Raw genomic sequence first — 12685 nt, 5'->3', positions numbered from 1 at the left:
ATGCATAAAATCATTAAAATTACGATATTGTTATTAACAACGTTGGTCAGAAAATAACATCATAATCATGTTAAAATATCTTTTTCTCCAATTAAATATCACGTTGGTTCAAAATAACTGGAGAATAAACAATTTCTTTAGCAGCGGAAACATGAAAAAATTCATTATCTATTTTTCAAAAGCATTAAACTTTTCTCAAATATTCTCTGAAAAATTATCCTGTTGATTCAAATTTTAATAGAGATATTAAACTAGATAAAATTCATCGAAATCTGCTTATGAAAATTAAATAAACTCAAAACTTTATTTACTGTTCATTCTGGCCCGGCCTGCAGCAACAGTAATCGGCCTAGCAGAAACAGTGCGCGGCCTGGCCGGTGGAGTGCGGCCCGCGCAGCCTGCTTCACCCGACACGCTCCCGTTGTCCCACGCCTAGGCCGCAACCTAGGCCTGGGCCAGGAATCTGCTGCCCTGCCTGGCCCTAATGCCGGTCCAGATGATCTCGGCCACTGGTTTCCATCCGACGGCCAGACGTCAATATCGTGAGATAAAAAACCCTAGCCCAGACTCATTTTCTTCGTTCTCTTTCTCTTTCCTTCTCAGCGTCGTAGTCGGAAGAGAGAAGGAGCAGCGTAGCAGCCATGGCGGCCAGAGGAAGTGGCGGCGCCACCGCGCGCCCCTTCGCCGATGCGTGCATCCACCCGAGGGTGAGCGCACCACCGTCGAAGGGCTACGCTGCGGTGCCCTTGACACCTGAGCCCGAGGCGGAGCCACGCGGTGGCGTGACCTGCCCGGTCGACGCCTCTAGTTCTTCCCGCGCGCCGGCCATGGAGATGGCCAGCGGCGAAGACGAGACGGCCGGGCCCCAGGTAGGAAGCCCTTTCTCTACCGTCCCCTTTCTCTTTCTAGAGTTAGGGTTTCTTTTCCTGATTTGATTCGTTCGATTCGGTTCATCTCTTTCATTTGATTTCTTTTCTTTTCTATTTGTACCCATACCGAGATCTACTCAATAGAACCTAGCTCTGGTACCAATGTTGTGTAGAATAAGACCTTAGCCGTAGATCTAGCGAGTACATCTTACTATAAACATGATGAACACACCCTAAAACTTTGAACTACTAGATCTAGAGGGAGAGGAAAAGATGATAAAGGCTGACCATCTGTGTCCTTAGAGGAGGATTCGCTCCGTCCACCATGAAGTCGGTGAAGCTGGAGGGCGTCGGTGTAGTGGTCGTAGGTGACACCGTCCGGTGGCGGTAGGTCGGCGAAGGCAGTGGAGTCCGGTGACGCAGTCCGGTGGCGGCGAGGCAGTGGAGCTTTCCGTCACTGGCTGTGCACCCTCTAGATCGGATTAGGGATTTCGGTGAGGAACTGTAGCTCGGTCAACCTCGTACTCAGAGCCACCGGCCCCCACCTCTATATATAGCGCAGTGTGACAGGAGCCCTTCAGCCATAGTAGGCTGGGTGCTCCCGATCAGGACGCGGATCAAAGGCCCAACTAGACCGTTGGACTCAGTTTGTTATTAGAGATCAATCTAACACTAATACATATCACTTAGCAGCACATTATGTACGTTCATCCTTTCTGACGAGATAGGATAGCCGGAGGCCCGGAGCGGACTAAATAACCTGTTGATTTTGGCGGCGGCGGCGGCGGCCCTCTGGCGCTGCTTTGCGTGCCCTCGTCGCCCCATCACGCGATGGCGAGAGATGGCAAGGCGGCGGCGGCGGAATGGATTGCTGTGAAGCCCAGTGTCTCAATCTGTATCTCTGTCTACACATAAAAGGCGACAGATATACAGGTGACAGGACCAGGGTGAGCGACCGACCCACCCTCCGGGCGATTTTTGCCAAGTCGTCTCCCGGTTTTTCTCCACGTAGATTTTCCTTTCCTTTTTACTTGCCGTGCGTCAAGGAAAGGAAATGCGCAATCACCCACCTTGCAGGCAGGCAGGCATGCAAGGAGGACATGCATGCATGCAAGGGGGCAGATTTGCCTTACTTCCTTCTATTCAGTTTTCTTCCTATTCTTTCTTTTGATCACGTAAGAGCAACTCCTACAGGTTAGCTAAAAATAAATGCTAAATCTCTTGATTTAGCCATCATATAAAATAGAAAAAACTCTCAAAAAGATGAGTGCTACAACAGCCTCGCTAAATATGGTCATTTTGTATATTTACTAGGTAGCGTGTCCGTGCGTTGCTACGAGATAGCTAAAATTTTATACTAAAAATACACGGATTGCACGATAAGATAAAAATACTATAAAAATTAAATATCAACGTTAAAGTGACATTTAATCCAAAAAACAAAGTTTATGAATTTAACATAGTCACGGAGTGCGCGGCGTCGCAGGCTCATAAACTCTACTTTATAGACCTTTCCGTGATGCGGCTAAGATAATGTTTTATATCGTAGGAAGAAATCTCCGATATCTATTTCTTTCGTACGCCAATAAATTCACGAATAAGTTCCGCACTTCCGCCGCATATCCATACCATCATGTACACATGTTCGAGTATATATGTCAATATTAGTGCCTGTCGCATGGGTAATACTGCGTCTCTTGAAAAATCTTCTACAAAAACTTAAAACAAAGTGTTATACTCACCGTATAATGTGTGGCTTTTGGTCTATTCCACGCAGACATATAATATAGAATAAGATATCCACTTAAGTGTCTGTGGTAAGATTCACGATCAGCAATATGTAGAAATAGTTAAATCATAGGTATTATTATTGCAAGCGACGGTGACTCTGAGTTAGTTACCCATCTATGTCCTCTGCGATGTTTTCTTCCCGTTTAAATTTCCATTTGAAGACATCCTCTTTCCAGGAATATGTTTATTCACTACGGCCGTGTAGTTGAAGCTAAATCCAAGAGTGTACTTGACATACATCAGCACTGATGTGTCTTTACACCACTCTTCAATAGGTCTAGGGTCAATCATGATAAGCATCTTTTCCCGCTCATCGAAAACATAAAGCATATATTTTCGAACTTACAGCCATGGCAAAAGAAACTACAAACATGGTAGCGATTAGAATAGTATATAGAAAACAAGTAATAAAAGTAGGAGCAAGCGACTTGCGTATCTGCACTGTGCTAAGTTGTATTCCATATCCTCACATACACCACGTATTGTATTTTTTACGGAATTCTGGCATTTTTGTTAAAGCACATATTTTCTGAAAAAGAAGGATATCGAGAGTCAGGATTAGTATAACTTGGCTTGCTGACCACAACGGTCACCGCAATCTCCTGCTATCTTCGCTAATTTCTTTCTGCTTCTTTCTAGTGTTTTGCAAAAAGAAAATGCAAGCGGTGAGGTAACTTGACAATATTTGTATACATATTGCAGGAGAGGCCGAGGAATAGTCAGTCTCAACTTAAAGATTGACTACGACAAACTCCAAGAACTTGGTGCTGCGCATGGTTTTAAGCAAAGGCCTAATGAAGGTTCTGCCATCGACAAATTATGCATTTGTGATATCTAGTCAACATGATCACAAAAGGAGTGGGAAGTGAAACGTAGTTGAAAATATTGAGCAGGACTCAAATTAGCAACGACGCAGACTCTAGTGCTTACTTGGACAACTCCCATGGAGGCTGAAGAATAGTAGCCGTGCTCACGAGCTTAATAGCGTTGAGAACTTCTATTTCCCAGGTTGCCTATGTCAATTAAGTTCAAAACGTTGCCATTAGCTGTGTTCCAAGACATAAATAACACATATCAGTTGTTCCACCTCCTGAAGCCAGAAGTCTTTGGTGATATGAGGTGGGCATGCTATATGACAGGGGAAAAGTTTACAATCCTTTCACAAAGTACTATTTAGGATTTTGTTTAAAATATATGACAGGGGAAAAGGCATCCTTATGATGTGTATATACATAGCAAAAAGCACGTCACAAAGTACATTTAGGGTTTAGTTCAGGAACAATGAGACTCGCGACAAGAACTCGGAGTACTCGTGCCTAATCCTGCAGCTGTCGCTACAAAAGACAGTGCAGCCCCTGGTCCATCCTTCCGCCACGCCACAGCTGCTGCCCTTGCAACTTACCCCCGTGCGGTGGCACTGGCACCGGGTCCATCATTCCGTCCACCCTCCATATCACCTCCCGGACTGCGTCGACAACTTGCTCACGGCACTTCACGCACTCCCGGTTGGTCTTGCTGGCCTCCGGCTTGCACCTGTGGGCGACGACGTCGCCCTCGCCCTCGCCTTCCACCTGCCTGATGTACTGCTCGGCCTCCTCGTCCCCGTAGTGGAGGACGCCGAGCACGTAGGGCACCTCCTTGTGGTCAGCGACGGCCGCTTGTCTGAGTAAGGCAGTGCTGACGGGATCTGTGCGGCCCTGTGTGAAGACAAGCCTGAGCCCGAGCACGAAGCAGGCCTCCGGGTTGCCGGCGGCGGCCAGCTTGTCGACGAGGGCAAGGTAGCGGTTGTGGTCGAACCACCTCATGGACTCCTCCCGCTCCAGCGCTACGCGTCTTCCGACGACGCGCTCCATGCACGTCGCGCGCATGGTCTGGCAACTGCAAGACACATACGGTAGACAAATTAAATTTGTAGTAATGCGACTCGTGCGTGGGTGGACTGTGGACACGTACGTGGCACGGAGGCTGCAGAGGTCCCCCATCGGGTGCGGCGAGGTCGCGGCGACAAGCCCGACGATTTCGACGACCATGTCGTCCGGGAGCGCCAGTAGCGTCCGCCGTGGCGCGCTATGCTCCTCGTGACTAATTTTGGTCCTTACTGTAGGAAAAAAATGTGTAGGAAAAATGACAGAATTAACCCACGGGCATGAGTAATTTGTAATGCCGTCATTGACCATGAAAAGGAAAAAAATTAATATAGAAGGGCATGCAGTGGCCTTCCTTTTTTATGAGGGGAAAGAAAATCCCAGCCCAGCCACCTTTTTATGGAAGGGCATGCAGTGATTGACTGATCGAGGAGGGGAAAGAAAATCCCAGCCTGGCCAATCCCTCCTCCCTGCCACAGATCGAGCACCACCCATGGTATCACCGGGCCCGGCAATGGCGGTAGTACATATTGTACCAAGATTAGATATACGGCTCCATTCGCTTCGCTGAAAAAACAAATCAAAACACTGTTCTGACTAATTTATTGTGTGAGAAAAAATATTGTTCCAGCTAAAAAAAACTAAAAATGTCAAAAGTATTGCACGTGCATGCATGTATATAGAGTATATATTGATTGGAAAGCTAGCTAGACAAAGAAGCCAGCTATATACGTACACATACACATCATGCATGCATGAATGGAGCTCTTTTACTGTACGTATGCACGCATGTGTACTCAGTATTTGAGCCAATAATCTTCTATGACCGACTTCTATTCCGTGGACCAATATAGGCCTAATTAGCACTGTACCTAGTAAAGCCGCCTAAGAAGTCAGGATCATCATGTTCATAAAATTGAGGGCTTCAAATCTCTGTCGTATAATCATTTCAACTCGGATTAAAGTAGTTCTCTTTGTGATAGTTTCATAGTGTCGAGCTCTACGTAGCACTGCTAACGTTCTTCATATCTCTTAATAATTATATATTTATTGATTAAAATATTAATTTGATGAAAAACTGTCCGTTATCCAATTGAGTTTCTAATTAATCATATCAGCACATATTATAGGTGATAAAGATCATGAAGTGTGTTTTATATTTTCTATGTTTTTAGTCTTGTAGATTTCATGAAAAAACCAATGACCCTGGTGCAACAAAGAAAAATACAAAGGAGCTATCTTCCTGATTGTGGGAACCAACGCCACTACGATCGTGCCATCTCACGACCACTGATATGGTATTATTTAGCACTATTGTTCATTATTATCGCTAACTTGCTTCGTTGGTTTTATTCAAGTAATTTATGTTTGTAATTATGCAGGTGCTAATTCCGTTGATCCCACATTGGCACATGAGGAAAGTGGGGGAAGTCGACAAAACTCATGGTTTTGAGAACATACACGTGTAATAGTTATGAATGGTTACAAAACGAAATATTATGAACAAATCATTCAATGTGTCATTTTTATCACAATAATATAACACATGTTCAATTTTCGTTATGCCATCACACAAGTATATATACAACATCTCCGTGTAGAGTCTGATAAACCATTTAAAAATACCTAGGAACAGCAACAAATATGGCATTAGTGATATATTATTTGTACAATATAAATTGAATGAAAAATGCATTATATGCGTTAGTAATGTTTAGTTACCTCGCCTACAGCGTTAGAACCTCCTTAAATACAATATTCTTCATGAAAGTTCCATCCGCTATTGGGGTCTTCTTATCCTTATCTTTTTTATTTGACGCTTTCTTATTTTTTCCCTCGGTATTCTTTTTAGCATTTTTCTTCTCCATCTTTTTGTCCTCCTCCTCTTGTGCCTCCACATTAGGTGGGAGGGCAAGGATCTTAATATTGGTTCTTGACGTGGCTCTAGACATCGCAACGTACAACTGACCGTGAGAGAACACCGGTGCGGGTAGGTACACACCCATGTTCGAGATAGTTTGGCCCTGTGACTTGTTGACCGTCATGGCAAAGCTCAGCCTGATAGGAAATTGCTTCCTCTTAAACTAGAACGGGAACATCTCGTCATCAGACGGGCATAGCGGTATTCGAGGAAGGAATATCCGCTTCCCAGCATGCTGCCCCACCACGATTTCTGCGTCGATTGTATTTCTTCAGAACCCCCGCACCGCTAGCCTTGTACCGTTGCATAGCCCATTGGCAGCCTTGTACCGACGCCGTGTCATGTTCCTTGTATATGTACTTGAATAGATACTTTACTGATTTAATGCTCCCACGGGCCTCAACATTGATATGGCAGTTGAAGGTACGTAGCAGGCAAGGGTGGTAAGGCATGACCCATTGATTGTCCAGGTAATGGCCTCGAACTTTTAGCGTGTGGCCGTCATTGCGTCGCCGATAGATGGGGTACGAATCCTTTTCCTATGATGTTGCCTCACAGAATGGTGCGGGTAACGGTTCTTTCATGACCCGCGGCCCACCGTGCATGGACAGTATGGATTTAGCATCCCGCAGAGACCATGCATCATATGCTTCGTCACCATCTTGTAGAGCTTAGGGTACTTCTTCTTGTTTGGTAGCTCTGCACTGATAATCATGTCATATTGCTCGGGACATGTGAGCTTGTACTTCCGTTCCATTATCAGCAAGAAGTGTGCATGCGGCAAGCCCCTCTTTTGGAACTCCACTACATATACGTAGGCCTTCACCTTCCCAAGTATGTCTTTCTATATCAACATTTTCCTCATCGCCTCTAACTTTGCTCTAAAGACCCGTGTGACAAGATCTCATCCTAGTTAGGGTTGCACGTCATTATGAGGATGATATCAGGTTTACCATACTTTTGCACCAGAGCCATTGCATCCATGTATCAACGCCTCATATCATGGGGTCCTCCGATGAATGACGAAGACAGGACAGTACGCCTTCCGACATTCTCAGTAGATCCTTCACCCGAATGCATGCTATCCACCAGGCCTTGGTATAGGTCAGCCCTCAAAGTATCCTTATTGTTCCTCATATAGTCTAAGCACGAGCTCTCAATCTTGATGTAGGTGTCGACGGTGAACTGCTGGAAAAGACGCCGGCCATAGAGTATTGGATTAAATATCCCTGGCCGCATCTGGAACTTGTAGTAGTAGTAGTCGCGCATGGAGATACATGTATTCGAAACAAGTTCTATAGGGAGACATTGTTCGAATTAGTATCATGCATTAACATAAAAGAGTTTATATTGCATTATTGAAAAGAGTTCAAGTTACCTCCATCATCATTGTCACCATTCTCAGCATTCTCGGCATGCCTTTTGCGAATTGCTCGAGCTCGCTCAACTTGAGCCATAGTCACACCCACTTTTGGAATGCAATTGCGCCACCCGAGCTCACCCCTTGGAAAGAACAACGGGTATGACAGTGGGTCGTAGCATGCATTATATGAGCGGATGCCATGTATAGACCGATCCTTCCCTTGCAGGAGAACACTATGCTCAAATTGGCCGTGATGCTCACTCCCCTCAACCCAGACAATGGCCACCTCTGATGTCAGTGGCACATTATATGTTCTCTGGCCAAGCCGCTGGTCAAGGTTCAACTCGACCCGGTAATCCTCCAGATTTTCAATGTGTCCCATACTCCTTAGTTGCTGAGAGTAGGGATTCCCATTAAAGATACTAACCAATTGCTCTATAACTTCTTTGTCTTTTTGGGCGCATTGCTCACGACACTTGCTCATCTGATGCTCGAGGGATGGATCGTCGTCGTAAAAATAAAGCTCAAGGTGTCTTTTTTCGACACCCTCCTCTTTACCAAATGAACGTATGTTATGGTAAATCTGGCCATGGGCACGGAACATGTAGACACCGCAGATTCGCATGTTAGTGGTCACATGATCTAGGTGGCAGTACATAGAAGTGAAAGAGAAGTGGTCGTTAAAATATCTGATGTTTGCATGAAAGTGCCTTGCATCAGTGTCCGAGCTTGACCACAACCTCATGAGCTCTGGTGGTGTCTCATGAGTTGAAAGATGAATCTTTCCACCCCAACAACAGAATCTAGGTGATTCACCCTCAAATTTCTTTGCGTTGCGGTGCTCACAGTTTGGCACCGATGGTAGCATGTGTGACTCTGATGGGACATTAGCGTAAACTTTGTCATATGGATCCGGGACATCAGGCTCACTGTTGTCTTGCTCATCTATGTCGAGATTGTGCTCGACATCGGCTCCCTCCTCATCGCCTTCTGACAAAATGTTGATGTGTTACGCGTTGAAAGAAAGTTTGTGAAAGAATGTTTTGACTATTACGCGGTGTACATTGTCCGGCAAAAAAATATGCCTCATCCTCTTCCTCGTCCTCCTCAAATATGACATCCTCATCATAGTCTATGCAACACGGCCACATATATGATGAGAGAAACATAATGGCATACAAAAAAACAAAAAAGGGATAAATTTAATGAAGAAAATACCATCCTTGACCATAGAGTCTGGCGTATGAGCTTGTGCACCGTTTGGAGGCATTGAAGAGGTACCGTCAACTACAGACGGTTGTGTCTATGTACTTGTGCAATTATTAGGTGGTGAAATTGGAGGTTCCTGGGTGACACTACCTGTAGTAAGAAAAGTTATGAGTTTTTGGAATAGAAGAGCGAAGGTGAAAGTACCAACAATATATAGTGCTCAAGGCTAATTACTGTTGTAAACCACACTCGGTTGAGTTGGGTTGTTTGAATCATTGCACTTTCCATCTACACACCCTCTAGCCCTTTTTCCAATGTTTGCTTCAAAAGCCTGATTGCGACAGGATAGAAGGGCTTTTCTCTCTCCAGTGGTCACTCGCTGCCAATGTATGGTCAGTGCCGTAGCCAATTCAGGGGTCTGGAGTTCTAGATTATGAACTATAGATGGCGCGATGTCAACAGGCGTGCCCCTCAATTTGGGTATTTCCATATCGTATGAAGGCGCTTTAGGTGATTGAGGTGAAGAAGGGAAAATAAGCTAAGGGTTAAAGTGAGGGCTCTCCATGGCGATTGAGTCCTGATGCAGATTGTTGGCTCTGTGTTCTCTCACCGCCGTGTTGTATTTTTTGTTGATATCTTTTCGTTTCAACTTCTTCTCTTGTGGAGTCATTTGTAGTTTTCTTGCAGCATTTTGTGTTGCATACAAGTCACGCCGCCTCTTGTTTATTAGCGCATTTTGTTCAGGAGACACTGCATCCATTCGTGCTCTATCTAACTCACACTTACGCTCTTTTGGACACGTGACAATATCATCGATGGAATTGGATGCATCTACAACACCTATATTTTATAAGAAAAAGTACAATCTCAACGTCTCATCGATGAAGGACACACAATAATTCAAGTTTACGCAATAGTGTTAGCTTTGATAGTGTTCAAACTCTTTTTATAATTAAAAAACAAAGCCACAATTCTATAAAGACGCACCTGTGGTAGAACTACTCTAAATAACATGCTTACGGAGGTGCTCGCCTTCCACCAGACACTAAGCACCCCAAAAGCAAGCTACAGCGGGCGGTATCCGTCGGACACACCCCAATGGAGAACCCAAAAGATACACATTTTTTCCAAGGATCCAATAATGATAACGAGTTACAATACAGGTCCATTTCATACATCAGAGTTTCTTAAAAATTATATTATTATATTACCAAATGTTAGAGTGCGGAATGATAAAAAGCGGAATTTAAAATAAACATCTAGCGATAAGAATGAGGATTCCGTCTCAGCCTACCAGAAGAATCCTCCACACAAAGGCACTTCTCATGCATCACCTGCAACAGGGGTAAATAAACCCTGAGTACACAATGTACTCGCAAGACTTATCTGACTAGTGGGAATAATTTTTTGACTCCAAGGAATATGATAAGCTTTATGGTTTGTTGATTTTCTTTTAGCAGAAAGCAATACTAAAAGTGAGTCCTTATTTATGTTATTATTATCAGCCATATTAAGTTATTATATGTCCAGTCTATATAAGCACATGTTCTACTTTCAAGCAAGAGTTGAGCCATCAGTTCTATTTCTTCTTCTTTCAACTTTTAGTTCTTACTACGATGCTAGAGGTAAGACAAGTCGTATCGACTCGGCGGCGATTCATGAACCAATGTGCCCAACTGAGTGTCCCGAAAACACACGCCCCACTTGTACCCTAGGCACAAGTAGGACTAACCCATCACCCTCCCGTCCTGGGTGTCTAGGTCCCCGTCCAAACTTGGACTCCAAGCCCCCACTCCTGAGTCCCGGACTGAGTGCGGTGCAAGGACCTCCACCATCTCCGCCTCCAATTAGTCGGTTCAGAAAGAGCCGGATCCACGACAAGAGAACAACAAGTCTTACCTATGCCCATATCCAAGTATGCGCTCGGGACAATAGATCTGTGACTTGCCTCGCGTCCATTGCAACGACCGGTCCTTAATTGACATAGACAGGGAAAAAGTGTAACCGAGCTATGCCCTATTGGTCGCAGGATACAACCCTTTACACCCACCAGAACCCAACCATGTCCCTGTCCGGTCATCATTTTCCTTTCCACCATTTTATCAGGAGTGATCATATTTATCACCTATTTGTGAGTAACGACAGGTTACCCACGCTACCGACATCCTGAGCATAGCAGCTACTCGACCTATACTAGTAGGACTCATGGGTGGATATATTTATGCACGTAGTTTTTATAAAATACCTGTAACTTAAATGCGCATCATATATATATATATATATTCAGTGATAAAAAATAGGGGTTATGCACCCAGGCTTGCTTTAGGCAGGTGATAGGTCAGTAAGGTCAGCACCAAAAGACTCTAGAGCTCCCTCCTACACGAGGATCTCCTCCTCGTACTCCTCAGTGACTTCGTCGTACTCCTATTCGTCGATGGGCACAAATTCTACCAGCTCGTGATCTACATGCATGAAATGATGATGCAATGCTTAGTAATATAGCAACAACAACTCTTAAAATAAAAGTATATCTGTTTAACTACTAAGCTAGTGCTACCAACTACGGTACTAAATTATCTATTGTTACCAATAACAAGTATGAAGTATGGCATACATTACTAGAGCAACTACCGGTATTCTTACTCCTAAAGCTGATTTACGCTATATATAATAAAGCAAGAATAATATCTACTCTATTTACCATCCTACTCTAGGGCTACAAAATTTACAGCAAGTACATAATAATCTAATGAGCCTACTGTAAATTTTCATAGCTATATCTATCACCAATTTACCACAAAAATTCCTACAATTATTAACATACATAATACTAAGCTCTTTAGTTTGAATTTATGAACCTACCATCGTCACAACTAACTGTAATCTAACCATACTAACAAGTAGATGGTAATTTTGCGAACCTAACAAGATTGGTTTCACTATTTTTGGACAACTACACAATTTACTATAATTTATCAAAGTTCAGCTAGAAATTATACTGAATAAACGTTGGTAATTTGCTGGAGAATTGAAAAAGGAAATCTACCACGCGGCCCAACTCTCTGGCTCGGCCCATACCGGCGCGACACGCACGTGTACGCGCAGCGCACGGCATGGCCTAGCCCAGAGCGTGGACGACCTGCGGTGGGGAGGACCCGCGCACGTCGGCGTATATGCAAAAGAAACCCTGGGTTTCCACTAAATAACTCCATCATCCCTCCTACTATTCTACTCTCTCACTGACGCTCGCATTTATCCACCTGCCTCATCTTGAATTTACATTCTGACACCCCTGGCCAGATTTAATAGAGGCCACGACGCTTCTGGCCAACGCCGGCGAGCACTGACCCTCTCAGGCGTAATACTTGCCACCGAGACACTCCTCGATGCAACCGTAGTTGAATGAGGTATCTAGCACCATGATTGGTGGCATATAGAGGCACGACCGTGCACCACGGTGGGGTTTGGCCACGGTGACACCGACGCTGGCTAAACGTCCTACCTAGCTCTACCACTACTCCTAGCTTCCATCCCTAGGGTACCCATAACCCCCTAGAGGTTCTAGATATGGCCATCCTTCTCCAACTTCAACCGGCCACGGACATAGTGATGACACAGCGTTCGCCGGTGGTGGTCACGCACTCCGGTGAGCCTCGGCCCCAATTGA

At 44.6% G+C, this 12685-nt stretch overlaps 1 pseudogene; it reads right to left on the bottom strand.

The window, feature by feature from the left end:
• Positions 1-2366: 2366 nt before the first annotated feature.
• On the bottom strand, positions 2367-3605 carry LOC136515371 (uncharacterized; annotated as a pseudogene).
• Positions 3606-12685: the final 9080 nt, after the last annotated feature.

The sequence above is a fragment of the Miscanthus floridulus genome, chromosome 17, assembly GCF_019320115.1.
Source record: "Miscanthus floridulus cultivar M001 chromosome 17, ASM1932011v1, whole genome shotgun sequence".
Classification (NCBI taxonomy): domain Eukaryota; kingdom Viridiplantae; phylum Streptophyta; class Magnoliopsida; order Poales; family Poaceae; genus Miscanthus; species Miscanthus floridulus.
This window is presented reverse-complemented; position numbering and strand designations above follow the sequence as displayed.